This window comes from Gopherus evgoodei, chromosome 2 (assembly GCF_007399415.2).
Source record: "Gopherus evgoodei ecotype Sinaloan lineage chromosome 2, rGopEvg1_v1.p, whole genome shotgun sequence".
Taxonomy (NCBI): Eukaryota; Metazoa; Chordata; order Testudines; family Testudinidae; genus Gopherus; species Gopherus evgoodei.
Window position 1 is genome coordinate 141,812,197 of NC_044323.1, and position 14,233 is coordinate 141,826,429.

The following is a 14,233-nucleotide window of genomic DNA, read 5'->3' on the forward strand; positions in this document are numbered from 1 at the left end:
GAGAAGCCCGAGGATCCTGGCCCTGAGGGAATGGTTTACTCAGAAGAGTCGAGGAAAAAACTGATGGGATGTAGAGTAGAAAGCAGCCCAGGGAAAGAGGAGCAAAGGTACAGATTGTGCAGACCTTGTCTGCTGATTATAGGGTCCCTGGGCTGGAACCTGGAGTAGTAGAGGGGCCTGGGTTCTCCTATCAGCCATGGGGAAGTGGCACAGGATTGTGGGAGATGCCAACTGGATAGCTGGTCCATAAGGACTTTGATATCCCAGAAGTGGGGTGAGGGAACTATACAGTGGCTTAGCCAAAGGCCGGAGTCACAAAAAGAGAGAGCCCTCTGAGTTGCAGAGAGAGGCTCCGGGGTGAACAAATGACAGAAGCCAGGCCAGACAAGAGCTGCTTGCCCAGATTTCTCCATGAGGAGGGCCCCAAACAGTAAGTGTACTCCATAAAAATCACCTTCGATTGTTTAAAAGTTTTAAATAGGAGTGCAGAATGAAGAATAGATTCCCCCTAAACTGAAAAAATAAACAGAAAGAGTTTCAGAAACTAATCTTTAACAAAGCTGGAGTAAACCATGTACTTGCACATTATGTTTAGCGTATTTAAAAGTAGGGGCTGGGGAGGGAGAGAGAGACTTCTGAAACTCTTAACCTCTTGGTGCTGGAAGTTGTGATGGGCTAATTTAAAATGCATTAACACTTTTGCCTAATTTTCTGGATCCTAGAGCCACAGGATTAAGAGAATCAACAGTTTGTGCATGTTAGTTAAAAGAAATGAAAGAAGTTAAAGTTTATTTCCTTCCATGAACTACTTTCTATTTTCTGAAAATAGTAGAATTTAAATTTGAGAAACACCCTTGTCTTATAAAAGATATCATCATTATTATTGACATTATATGTATATACCAGTAAGAAAAGGAAAGAGAATGTCCCCTAGTGTTATTTATTTTGGTTATTCTCTAAATGCCAGTGACGGGAGGAGCATAACTTTGAACACATTCCCATCTTGTCTGTTCTCAAAGTGTCTTGTTCAGAACAATATGTGTTCATTAATTTCTCATGAATCAAACCATTTTGTTTCATGATCCCAGGACTCCTTTCCTCACGATGCAAACCTCTATTGACCTCATAAGTAATAGAGAGAGTCTAGATTCCCATGAGTGTATGAAAAATATAGAAATTTCTTCAAGGTCAATTATGACATTTCAGATATTGAGCTGGTATTAAGGGATATGGGCAATTAGCTTCTTAAATATAAATGTAATCGTCTCAAAATATTGCTTGCAAATAGGAAGTCATTAGTAGTCCTGTATAGTCAGCTGGATATTTGAGCAACAGCTATAGTGTTCAACCAAGCCATCTCTCCATTGCCCCATAGCCTCAACAACAGAAGTGAATAGCACATAATTTCATAATGATAACAAAGCTACTATTTTCATTTTAGGTAGATCTATTGCCTTTCCATGTATTGGAGGCTGACTATATGTAATACAGATTTGCGGTTGTCTGTGGGATAGAGACAGTTAATGGAAGTGTTTATGCCCTTTTTTCGTGATGAGTTCTTACTGGAACATGAAAGAAATCTGTGCTTCTCTTATACATGAGGGTATAAATGCATGCATTTCCTTGGTAAAGAGAAACTGTACACAGATTAAGAGATCTGATGGATAGTAAAGTGAACTTTGCTCATGTGCACAGAGGTTTCTATGTTACATTGCTTATGTACATAGTCACCAGTTCAGCAAGGCATTCAAGTGCCTATTTAACTTTAAGCATATGAGTGATTCCATTGACTCCAGTGTGTCTACTCATGTGCTTAAAGATAGGTACATGTTCAAATATTGGGGTTGAAGGACAGTCCAGAGAGAAAGCAGGGTCTTGTGGTTAAAGCAATGGATATAGGGATTTTATTCCTGACTGTACTTCACCCTCATGGTGTGACAGTGGACTTGTCACTTAGTCTCTCTGTGCTGCAGAATGGTGATAATACTACTATTTTCTCACCCTTTCTCTTGTCTATTTGGATAGTAACCTCTTCAGGCAGAAACTGTGTATTTGCACAGTGCCTATCTTGGGATGGGGGAGGTCTAGGAATCATTGTAATGCAAATAATAATATACAAAATGACTTATTTGTTAGGGTAACTTTGTCTTTAGAATAAAGTTGCAGCCCTCTTATGCCATGGAATTGAATTTTTGAGCAGTAAGACTGAGGAGAATATAAATATGTGCCAGCATCAATATATTCTTAGTAGACTGAAATTGAATTGACTAGATGGAGCTGTTTGTACAAGACATTTCAAGAGACACTGGTGATACTTGCAATGACAGAACTGAGGACACGCAATAAAAGATGGAGGAAAATATAGCTAGGGCAAGAGACCAGGAAAAACAAATTTGCTTTGGGGATTCAATTAGATTTGCAAAGCAAGAGATATTGCTAGAAGAGGCTACAATAAGAATGTGTAATGGAGAATTAGAGATGGATCTGTCTTAGTTAATATGATGGAAATATGTCATATCTCTATTTACTTGACTGTGTTGCTCACCTTAATTTCAAATCCCTATAACCACTCCTCAAAGCTGTCTCATTAATAATATTTGCACTTGTCATCCTCCATCAACAGCATCCACAGGCTAACTAATAGGGCAATATTCTGGATGTATTTAGGAAGAAATTCACACTGGTACAAAAGGGCCCCTTTCAAAAACATCCTTCACATGACACATTGCCCAGGAGAGGGGTTGTATGTGGAGCAGAGCTGTCCTCCCACCTTGAATGCTGTGAAGGGTGTAGTGTGATGATGCACAGCAGGCTGATGTGACAGAACTGGCAAAGAGCTGGAATCTCCAGTTACATGGATCTTGTGTTATTTATGACTCATTGCAAATGGCATGTCTATTTAAGTATCAGAGGGGTAGCCATTATTAATCTGGATCTGTAAAAGCAGCAAAGAGTCCTGTGGCAGCTTATAGACTAACAGATGTATTGGAGCATGAGCTTTTGTGGGTGAATACCCACTTCATCGGATGTATTCACCCACGAAAGCTCATGCTCCAGTATGTCTGTTAGTCTATAAGCTGCCACAGGACTCTTTGCTATGTCTATTTAAGGTATTTATATGGCTTCCATCATTCTGGTATCTGAGTGCCTCAAAATCTTTAATATGCTTACCATCACCACACCCCTGTGAGGAAGGAAAGCACTACCATCCCTGCTTTTATAGATGGGGAACTGAACCACATGGAGCTTAAATGACTTGCTCAAGACAACACAGGAAGTCTCCCAAGTCCTAGACTAGTACCCTAACCACTGGCCCATCCTCTTGTTCCCCCCAGCCCATGCAGTCCATAATCTGGAAAGGTTGCAATGAGGCTGTTTTTCAACCTGATCCCTGGCCTTGGATGGTGAGAGTGAATTTTAACCAGTTTAATACACGTATTGAACAGGCAAAATAATATCAGCAGTTTACACAAGTGATGTCTAACTAAATTATTGTGAAATCCCAAGGATTTGGGGGACAATTCCACAACTGCCTAAAATTTTTAATTTTGTCAGTTCATTTGGAACCTAAAATAAAACTGAGCTGGATGGAGAGAGATTTCCATTCATTTCTGCCATTTGGAAGCTGGCGAAATTCTTTATTTTGGGAAGGTTTGGAGCAAGGTGGTTCTGTAGCTATTGAGAGAATGATCAGGGCCAAGGCTACTGTTTCAGTGAAAACCACCGTTTTGTACCTCCTCCCTGCTGGGAACCTGGAGCAGAAGACTGGGAGTGTGGGTGACAGATTTCCTAGAATAAGGTTCATGCTAGAAAAGCAAGCAATTTACTGATGGCAAGAGGTTGGTCTGACCCCAATTCAGCAAAGCAGCCAAACAGTTAAGGGCATGCTTAAAGGTAAGCATGTTCATAAGTGCTTTCCTGAGTAAGGGCCTAACTGCATAAGCTTTCATGTCAGAGTGAGAATGCTCAAGCTTCTGAAGGCATTTAGTTCACATTGGGTATGCTCAGTAGCTTAACAAAAGCATAAGCATAGTCACTCCAATACTGGTAACTTCCTTAGAGAGGAAGGCTGGTGGCTGTCACCTAAAAGCAGACAGTACTGAAAACAAGACTGATGTATTGTAAGTTCTGAGAAAAATGATCTAAAGCAGTTATGATTTAAATAATGAAACACCACACAATTCAGTGAATTATAGAGGAATTCAAATGAAAGGAAATGCCTCTTTTTCAATCACTTGGTTAAAGTCTAGTGAGAACTTTATTTATGGACTAAATTTTAGTTCACGTGGGAGCTAAGGTGCCCGTTTTTTTTTGTTTGGTTTTGTTTTGTTTACTTGTTTTACCAGTTTCTATGTGATGTTATAGGGAGTGTTTTAACCTCTGTATTTTGTACAGTAGCTCTTTTGAATGTCAGAGTATATAGAAGGCTTTTTTCATCCCTCTACATATTAAAAAACAAAACAACCTTACATCTTTGTAACAATCTTTCTTTTTATTTAAATCCACATAGCCTGTTTACAAGAACAATTTATACTTTCCAACATACAACTTAATGCTGTAGTATTTGTTATGTTGCAGGGACTTTTACTTTCACAGCCAATGGTTTTTATTGATAATGTAGATAATAATTTGACCAAGTTTCAGGAATATTTAATTTCATTTTAGGGCTATATTTGCTTTTTTTAAATTATAAATAAGATACTTGAAATGTCAGTTAAATGGTGGCTGTTCTTGAATCTTTCTAAAGTGATCTTTACATGTAAAAAATATTACTAGTTCTAGGGCATCACAGTGCTCTTGCATATCAAATTTACAGTAGACATGACCACTTTATATGTGTGTGTAAACAATGTTTTGCAATTAACAAAAGTGACTATCAGACAAAAAAAACCATGTCAAGGCAACCCATAATGGGGAAACAAAGATGGCAAAGCAGAGGATGTAAACTGTTTTAGGGCATGGACTATCTTCTTGTGTATTTGCCAGGCACACCACCATAATGGGGCCTCAACAGTGAAGGTTCCTTTGGATGATAATTCAATACAAATAGAAAAAGCAGGCCATAAAATATCACAGATGAACCTTGTTCAGTACACACCATCCAACAACTGAAAGGAGAGGCAGGGATGCTCCTAGCACACAGGTAAATTCATTGCATGGTCATGCACCATTCCCTGCTAAACATGTGAACTGAATGAGTCAGGGATTCTGAGAGGGGGGAAATATTATCTGATCAGGAAATAAGACTGCATACACACAAGGGGCACAAGTTAAGTTATTCAGGCAACCGTGTCTTTCTCATTCTCTGACTTATGAGAACTTCACTTTTCAGCTTTAAATGTGTTTTCTAAGGAGCTTCAAGGACCCAAAGCCCACAGATGTTTAGAAGGATGTTGAGTGGGAATACTGAGCTGTGGAGTAGCACGTTACTCTTGGGAGAATTCTGCGCCAAAAAATTAAAAAGTCTGTGCACAATATTTAAAATTCTGCATAATTCTGCGTATTTTATTTGTCAAAATAACACAATATAATTAGGCCAGTTTCAATTATTTTGGTAATTTATTTCAAAATACCTGTCAGCAAGTATGTCTGCAACAATGCAGGAAAAAAAATATTCAGAATTCATTTCTTTGACAAATAGATTCCTTACTAGGCATGTTAATATAGAGCTTTGAATAATTAATTTAAACTACAATACATAAACATATTCCCCACACCCTCAGGAGCAGTGCAAAGGCTTGGAAGAATCAGGGGCAATGCAGGAGCTGAGAGAGAGGAAAGTAATTGCTTGGAAGGAACCTGGGAGTGAAGTTGATGGGTTGCTGGGTGTGGTGGGAGAAATATGGAACAGGGTGTTGTTTTCATGGGGAGAAGGATTGTTAGGGAGTTGCAGAGCCTCCCCCATGTAGACCCTGGCAGAGCCCTAGTCTCCCTAATTTGGTCAGGGACATCTGCTTCTGTCACTGTGTGTCCCTGTAGGGCTCCCTCTCCTGTCTCCATGTGGCCTGCACCCACATCCCCTCCATTTCATGTGGTCCTGCAACCTCCCATTCAGCCTCTGGCTCAGTGCTTTCACCCCACTAGGTCCTGAGTCCACACCCCCAGTCTATCCCCCCACTAGCCCTTCTGAACCCCAGTCTATGATTTCCCCCCAACAGCCCTATATGCCTGGCTCTGTCCATCCTGTGCCTCCTCACTTGGCTCCATTGTGAGGAACACAGCCCCTCCACTGTCTGGCTGTCCTCTCTTCTGGTGCCACAGCAGCCCTTGATGGGAGAAATCACATCTCCAGTAGAATCTATATTCTGTGGAGGAAAAAAAAAACTCTGTATAGGACATGAATTGTGTGTGTGCACAGTGGCACAGAATTCCCCCAAGAATAGAACTTGCTGCATAGCTTGTGGGGGTATTTATTGACCTGTAAACTTTCCTGCCAGTAGGTGGAACTTCTAGCTCTGAGGGGGAATTGAAGCTGGGAGTCCCCTAGCTGCCTTCCTTCCTTCTATTGTCCTCCTGCTGGCCAGATATAGAAAGAGAATCTGTCATATCTATCTGTCTCAACTTCAGGGGAAAAGAGATGCTTACAATAGCCTCCCACTACCTTAGCTAGAATCCAGGGGAAACAGAGTGACCTTGTCAGTTCTCTCACTCACCCATAGTGGGGTGTGTAAGTGGGTTGAGAACACAAGGGATGTTTTCTAAAACACAATACTTACTGGTGGATTGTCAGCAGCAGGGATTACATCCAGAAACTCTAGACCTATATACGTGAGTTTACTCTGCCAGTTAATTCAAAATCAGCAGCGGTCTAACAAACCACTGTGTGATGCAATCAGTAGAAGGGGATATAGCCACTGTGAGTGAATGTGGGCAGTGCATGTATAGGAAATGATAGGTCTTCTGGCATGACTGGAAATGGAGCAAATGTTTTTCCTTTTCTTCTGGGATGTGAAAGTGATATTCTTGAGTTTCAAAAGGACTGCCCAGACTAATGAGCCTACTGATATATGAATTGCTATGTTAATGTAAAAATATATTTTTTTGGTTAATGTAGCAAACACAACAATTTGAGGGGCCTTTGCGAAACCTTTCCACTCTCCTCCCCCTCCCAGCAGATTTGACTTATTTTCAAGGGCCCCTGGAGCACTGAGGAGATTTTTGTTTAACTACATCCCCCCATGTACTGTAACTTTGAAATTGTGTTCAAAAATTTCCTCAGAACTCTCCTATATTAAGACAGGAATTGCTTGGTTTTTCTCTTGCTCCTACTCCAGATGGGCACAGGGGATCCTAAATGAGGGAATTTCCCTGTTTTTAATCCTCTTCAGCACATTACGAATTATAGGAGCAAGGCATGGTGCTAAAATGAAAATGTCCCCTTCACTGGCTCTCGGTGATCTCTCCATGCCTGTTGCTGTGCTTCTACTAAGCATCCTCACACAACCAATGGAGAAGATCTGAAGCCATTCTACCTGGCTTTATGGCTATCTAGTGACAGTTTGGCCCTGAACGTCAAAAATATCAATCAATGGGAGTTAAGTGCCTAAATACCATTGAGGATCTGGGCCCTTTTCCCTTGACTTCTCATTACAGATGAAGCTAAGCGTTGCTGCAGGAACTAAGGGGCTGTTTAGTCAGAGAAGAAGGAACTGCCCAAGACGTAGAATGATCAAGATTCACTCTGTAACAGACCATGTTTGCCTAAATACAAGGAAAGATAAAAATCTTGATCCTTGACCCCTCTCATGTTCTGATAAGTTGTGGTTGATTTGTTGTTTGTTTTTATTATTGTTTTATTTTGAATTTGTTTGAAAAATGAGGGACAGTTTTATAAGAAATATTTCAGCCATATTCCCCAAACTCTGGAGACATGGTCCCACACAACCTCTTGGTAATGGATATATCTTTTTTCTTTCTTTCTTTTTTTTTTAAATGTAGTGGGATAGCACTCTACTCTCCTTCCTTACTAGGTATGTTCCTTTTCCTATTGTAATATAACTACCTCAGATATGTCAAGCCAGGATGTAAGTTTAAAACAATAGCTATTTATTGTAAATTAATTAATATGACAAATTTACTTTGCCTGCACTATTACTTCTCTCTATTCCATATTTTAAGTCCTTTCTTGATGTAGGTGACATATTGACAGTGTACTTAGTGAGTATAACTCAACACAATATATTTAGAAAATGAAAAAAAATATTATATACATAAATCCTCTTTTCTTCGTGGTTTGAAATGAATATCATTTTTAAGATTGAACTAGAAGATTATAAATGATAGCCATGCAGTATCCATCACTATTAATGGAGTTACTTACTCCAGATCTGTCCTTCTATAACTGGGATCACACTGGGGTCCTAGGGATTTGATTCTTTTAATAAATCTACTTGACATAAAAGTCCTGTTAGTTATATTAACTGTGATAAATAATATCACAACAATAAATTCAATTTTATAGTATCAACTGGTACTTTTTATGATATGCATTTCAAAGCACTGTCAAGTATTAATCCAGCAGTCAAACAATTAGATTTCACAATATTACAAAAGTTAATGCTCAATTACAATGATTAATAAAGCATGAGCTTGTAAGTGTTTGCAATAAATGGCATTTCACTAACCAACTATTAGCCATCTGGTCACAATGTCAAGACCTTTGTCAGTGTGTATATTTGATCATGGAGCCATGTTACACACTGACATTGCAAATGGTCTTTTTTATGTTGCTACAGCGAAACATAAAATCACGTTGGTATCCTGAATGTGACTGGGCAAAATAAAGATTTTAGATTGATTTTCATTGTAAAGAGACATGATTTAAGGTCTAGACGGTGTATATATGGGGGGAAGAAGAGGAGGGTGTTTCTGTCTATTCATACATGTTGTCACAGGATGCCTGGCCCCTTTAAGGGGAGATGGTCCTGTGAGCCAGGGCCACTCAGAGGATTCAGGGGGCCTGGGGCAAAGCAATTTTGGGGGCCCCTTCCATAAAAAAATTTACAATACTATATTCTCGTGGGGGCCCCTGCGGGGCCGGCGCAAATTGCCCCACTTGCTCCCCCCTCAAGGGTGGCCCTGGGAAAAATAAACCTTCTGCATCTCGGCACAAATCCAGTTTTGAGAAAACTTCTTTACAAGGTATCACTGGTTCTCAGCATCAGCTAGTGCTAAAAGGCACTAAAGCTCATTAAAAGGGTTGGACAAATATGTGTCGTCAAAACTGTTTCTGGATCGAAAACTAGGGGGTTTTAAAAAGCAGAAAAAAATCACGGACAACATCTGCTTTCCTTCAAAATTTACTGTGCTTTTTTTAATTGAAAAGCTGAAATTAGTCTGCCATAACCTGAATATGGTTTGGGGTTTCAGAAGTGTGTGGTCAAATATCTGCTGCTTGCTGTGTTTGATTGTTCAAAGAAACAATAAAAAAATTCTGCTTAAAAAAAAATCCAAAACTTTTTGAACCACCTCAGCTTGTGACCAAATGCCTGAGCCCATTCAGTCAGAGATTTTTCCAGGTTTCTGATACTTTGCTGGCTTCCTTGACTCATATCTGTCTCCATAACTTAGGGTTCATTTAGCTTAGAATATAAAAACAGCCATACTGGGTCAAACCAAAGGTCCATCCAGCCCAGTATCCTGTCTACCGACAATGGCCAATGGCAAGTGCCCCAGAGGGACTAAACCTAACAGGTAATGATCAAGTGATCTCTCTCCTACCATCCATCTCCACCCTCTGAAAAACACAGGCTAGGGACACCATTCCTTACCCATCCTGGCTAATAGCCATTAATGGACTTAACCTTCACGTATTCATCTGTTTCCTAGAGAATGGCTCCATAGGATCCCTCACAAACTGGAGATGGTTCCTATGGATTTGTCTTTAGTATAGCTTATGTACATACTCCATGAACTTAGCATTTGAGCTTGTTCCAAATCTGGGATGAGCCTATGTTGTGAAAACTGAAATGCTCAATATAGCACATGCATGCGAATAGAGACAGGGTGCTAAAATTAAATTAAGCCAGGGGTTCTCAAACTGGGGGTTGGGACCCTTCAGGGGGTCACGAGGTTATTACTGGGGACCGCAAGTTGTCAGCCTCCACCTCAAACCCTGGTTTGCCTCCAGCATTTATAATAGTGTTAAATATATAAAAAAAAGTGTTTTAATTTATAAGGGGGGGTGTCACACTCACAGGTTTGCTATGTGAAAGGGGTTAACAGTACAAAAGTTTGGGAACCACTGAATGAACCCCTCTGGAGCCTCAGGAAATATAAGGGAGTGTGGAGAGGGTCTCCCTGGTAGGGTTTGGAAGGATGTAGGTGGTGTAGGATATTGCTCTTCTCATGTGATCTCTCCTCCAGTGGCTAATTTTAAATGAAGCTACCCTCCCCTGACATGAATTGCCCCATGACACTGAAATTAAATATAGACTATAACTTGGCATTTGAGAAGTGAAAGGGATGGTAGCCCTAATGGAAAAGCTAACAGCTTGGCTTTTCTGCAAGCCTCAAACTGCTGAATGAGCTTTAGGGTAGGGAAGGCTGTGCCTCCCGAACAGCCTGGCCCTGCCCCCTATCTGACTCTGCCTGCTTCCTGCCCCTCAACTGCCCACCCCCCTCAGAATCCCTGACCCATCCTGCTCCTTGTCCCCTCAACATCCCCCAGAGACCCCCCACCACCACCCCAGGACCCCACCCCTGCTCTCTGTCCCCTGATGGCCGTGAACCCTATCCACCTCCCCCCCCCCCCCGCTGAGTTCTGACACCCCCCCTGGGAACACCCACAATCCAACCCCCTATTCCCTGTCGCCGACTGTCCCCCCTCAACCTCTGCCCCCTCCCTGTGCCCTGACTGTCCCTGGGACTCCCTGCCCCGTAGCTAACCCTCCTGCCCCCGGCTCCCCCTTCACCGGGAGCCTCACCACATTCATGAGCTTCGCTCGACACAGGCAGCGTGTCTCCGGCGGGGCCCTGAGCCCCGCCCCGCTCAGAGCCGCGTGGCCAGGGGGCGTGGCTGGGAGCTCCAGGCTGAGCTCAGCTCCCCCCAGCTCAGCCTGGAGCTCCCAGCCCCGCCCCCTGCCCACGCGGCTCTGAGCGGGGCGGGGCTCAGGGCCGCGCCGGACCTGCGCTGCAGGTGTGCGGCAGGCTGCTGGATGGGCTGAGACCCCGGGACAGGGAAAGGGAGGAGACGGGGCTGGGTGGGGCCGGGGAGGGCGCTTCAGCCATGCTTGTGGGGGCCCCTGCGGAGCCCGGGGCTTGGGGCAAATTGCCCCACCTGGCCCCTCCCGCCCCGCCCCGGGCTGCTCTGCTGTGAGCAGGTGGCTGCTATCTCTCAGTTGAGGCTTTAGGGCGGGGTGAAGAGCATCTGGCCCTTATAGAAGCTGACAGAAGTTCAGTTGAAGACAGAAATGTGAAGTGTTGTGGGGAGGCTGCTGTGAGCCTGGGTTAGCTCTGAGGGGTGGGGGGGAAACAAAACAGAGAGGAACTCCAGTGAGAGCAGTTCTGAGACAGAGTACTGTAAAAAAGACAGAGACTAAGCAGAGCCCAGAAAGGGTTGAAGAGACTTTAGAAAGAGAAGCTATGTCCTCAAGAATCAAGCACTGTGCCTAGCTTGAGACTGGGGTTGAAGACATATGTGTATGTTAGGACGTTCATACCCTGGAAGTGATGAACTTTTCTTCTATGATTTAGCTGGAGGGCAAGTTACTGCAGCAAACAAACCATGTAGGATGGTTTGGGAAAACTAGGCTCCGTGAAGGGAAACTGAGGTAGCAGCAATCCCAGAGCGGTAGCACTGCTCTGTGTGTGTGTGTGTGTGTGTGTGGGTGGGTGGGTGGGTGGGTGGAGCTGGTAGCACATCCTATTAAGATTGTCTGACACTTCCCTTTGTGTGCCCCTATTTTCAGTTGCTTACAAGTATGCAGCAGTTTATCTGGTTGGGCTGAAATTTTCTATAATGGGTGTCTCTGCCACTATGTGGGGAAAAAATAACAAAGCCATGTCTCTGAATGAGGCTAGGGAAAAATACATTTTGTCTGAGATAAATTCCTCAGACCTTTTCTTTGACCAGATCTAGCACTGTGATGCTTTGGAGCAAGGACTTGAAATTGTGCAGGGGGGTTGGTCTTTATTACGCCAGGGATGTGCCTTTTACCATCCTAGTGAAAATCTGCTTCAATTTGGCCAAGTTAGAAACCATTGCTAAATAGCAGTTTGCACATGCACAATAGAGACTTGTTAGAGTTGAGCAGCTAAAAACTCTGAAGAATCCATCCTTGCTGAGCATGTTCCAGCCCCTCACAGCTTCAAATCCTGACCAGACTTTGCATGCACCATCCCCACAGAGCAACTGATCATGTTCTAGCCAAGGTGATGGGGGTTTAGAAGGACTTTTCCTGTAACAGCTGTTCATGGTAGAAATTGTTTGAGTTATAGATCAGATTCAAATTAATCAGTGCACTTTGGTGTCTAAGTAGATTTCATTCACATTTCAAATACATTGTTTGCAGGGGAACATTATGGCTGGCACTGGAACTGACTGCACAGGGTCTCACACTCCTGTACTCTCTGTTTCCTCTCATCCCCAACCCCAGGCAGTACCCAAGTAGTGTCGAGGGGATAAAGAGAAGGGGCAACTTTTAATTCTGTTCCTAACTTTTGCGTGCTTGACTTTGTTGCCTTAATAATGTTCTTTAACATGGTTTTGTGTGTGTGTGTGTGTGTGTGTGTGTGTGTGTGTGTGTGTGTGTGTGTGTGTGTGTGTGTGTGTGTGTAATATCTATAATACCATAGTTTCAAGGGTATCTGTAGGAATGAGGTAAAGCCACATTCCCTAAAAATATGGTGAACTTTAATGCAGCCAGGGCCTTCACACAGCAGGGTTCCTCTCCCCTAGACAGTACTGCTTTCCCAAAAGAACACTGTTTCAAGTCTCATTCCCTTCGTTTCTGCTTCGACCCACACCCAACTGCAACAGGTAGTGGGAATGGAAGCCTATTACACTACCTGCAGTGTCTGTCTATGTACATATGCATAGATGGTTACCAACAAAGTACTAACATTTTTGTGACAGGAGATCAAATAATGTTCCTGCCTGCTATATCAGCAAACCAGTTAAAACTTCAGTGTCATCTTACTTTAAAGCACTGACCATCTTGCCCTAAAAACAGTACTTCTGGAAATGACAAAATTGTATCTGACAAAGCCAACATAATGATAGAATGCAGCCACAACTCGCTTCAATCCAGGTGTTCAAGGAGTATTGACTCAATTTCACCTTATTTACAAGTCAATATTGTGAAAAGAATACTGCCCTCAGACCCTCAAAAGGGTTCACAAACATTTTTTATGGTGTGCATCACATCCTGGTAGGAGAGAGTGAGTAAAATTTTCAGAAGCACCTAAGCAATTCATTGAAAGTTAATGCGACTAAGGCTTCTCAGTCACTTAGCAATTTTTGAAAACTTTACATATTATCTTATGTGTCCCTTCTCATCCTCATTTATAATCTCACGGAGCACCTCCCCATCCCTTCACAATCACTCTCCCACTGGTGATCAAATAACATACCTGCATCAATAAATGAATTCCTCACATTTTATGGAATTACTTCACATTATAATTTCTAAAATTAATGTTAGGAAAATTTGATATTTTTATCTGTTTCTGGTGCAATTTAGCATACAGAAACAAGAAGGAAAAGCCAGTACCGTGTGATCAGCCATTCCTCCTCTGATAGTTGTCATCCCTGGTTTACAGTTTTGGAATCACTTATCTGTGGCAATTTTTGTAAGAGATGGGGCATTAACCCTAATGTCTTCACCAAAACCCAGTTCCAATAACTAACTGTAACACTCTAAAATTGCACCTGCAGATTAAATTGCCTGGAGAATGTCTTCACTCCTATCCTAAATCACATTCTGGTGGTGGTATGTGTTAAACAGCTAAACCAGTGATCCCCAAACTGTGGGCAGTGCAGTGGGTCCCGGGCCAGCCTCAACAGGAGTGGGGAGGGAGCACCGCCCAGCCCTGCTCTGCTTGGCCACGGTCCTGGCTGCAGCCCCGGCCTCGGCTCTTGGCTCCTAGCTCAGCCACAGTTCCACACCTGGCCCCAGCCTCAGTTTCTGGCCTCACTCCCAACCACAGCTCCCAGGGGAGGGAGGACAGTGGACAGGCATTTGGGGGCACAACCTAAAAAGTTTGGGGGTCACTGAGCTAAATTATTCTCTTG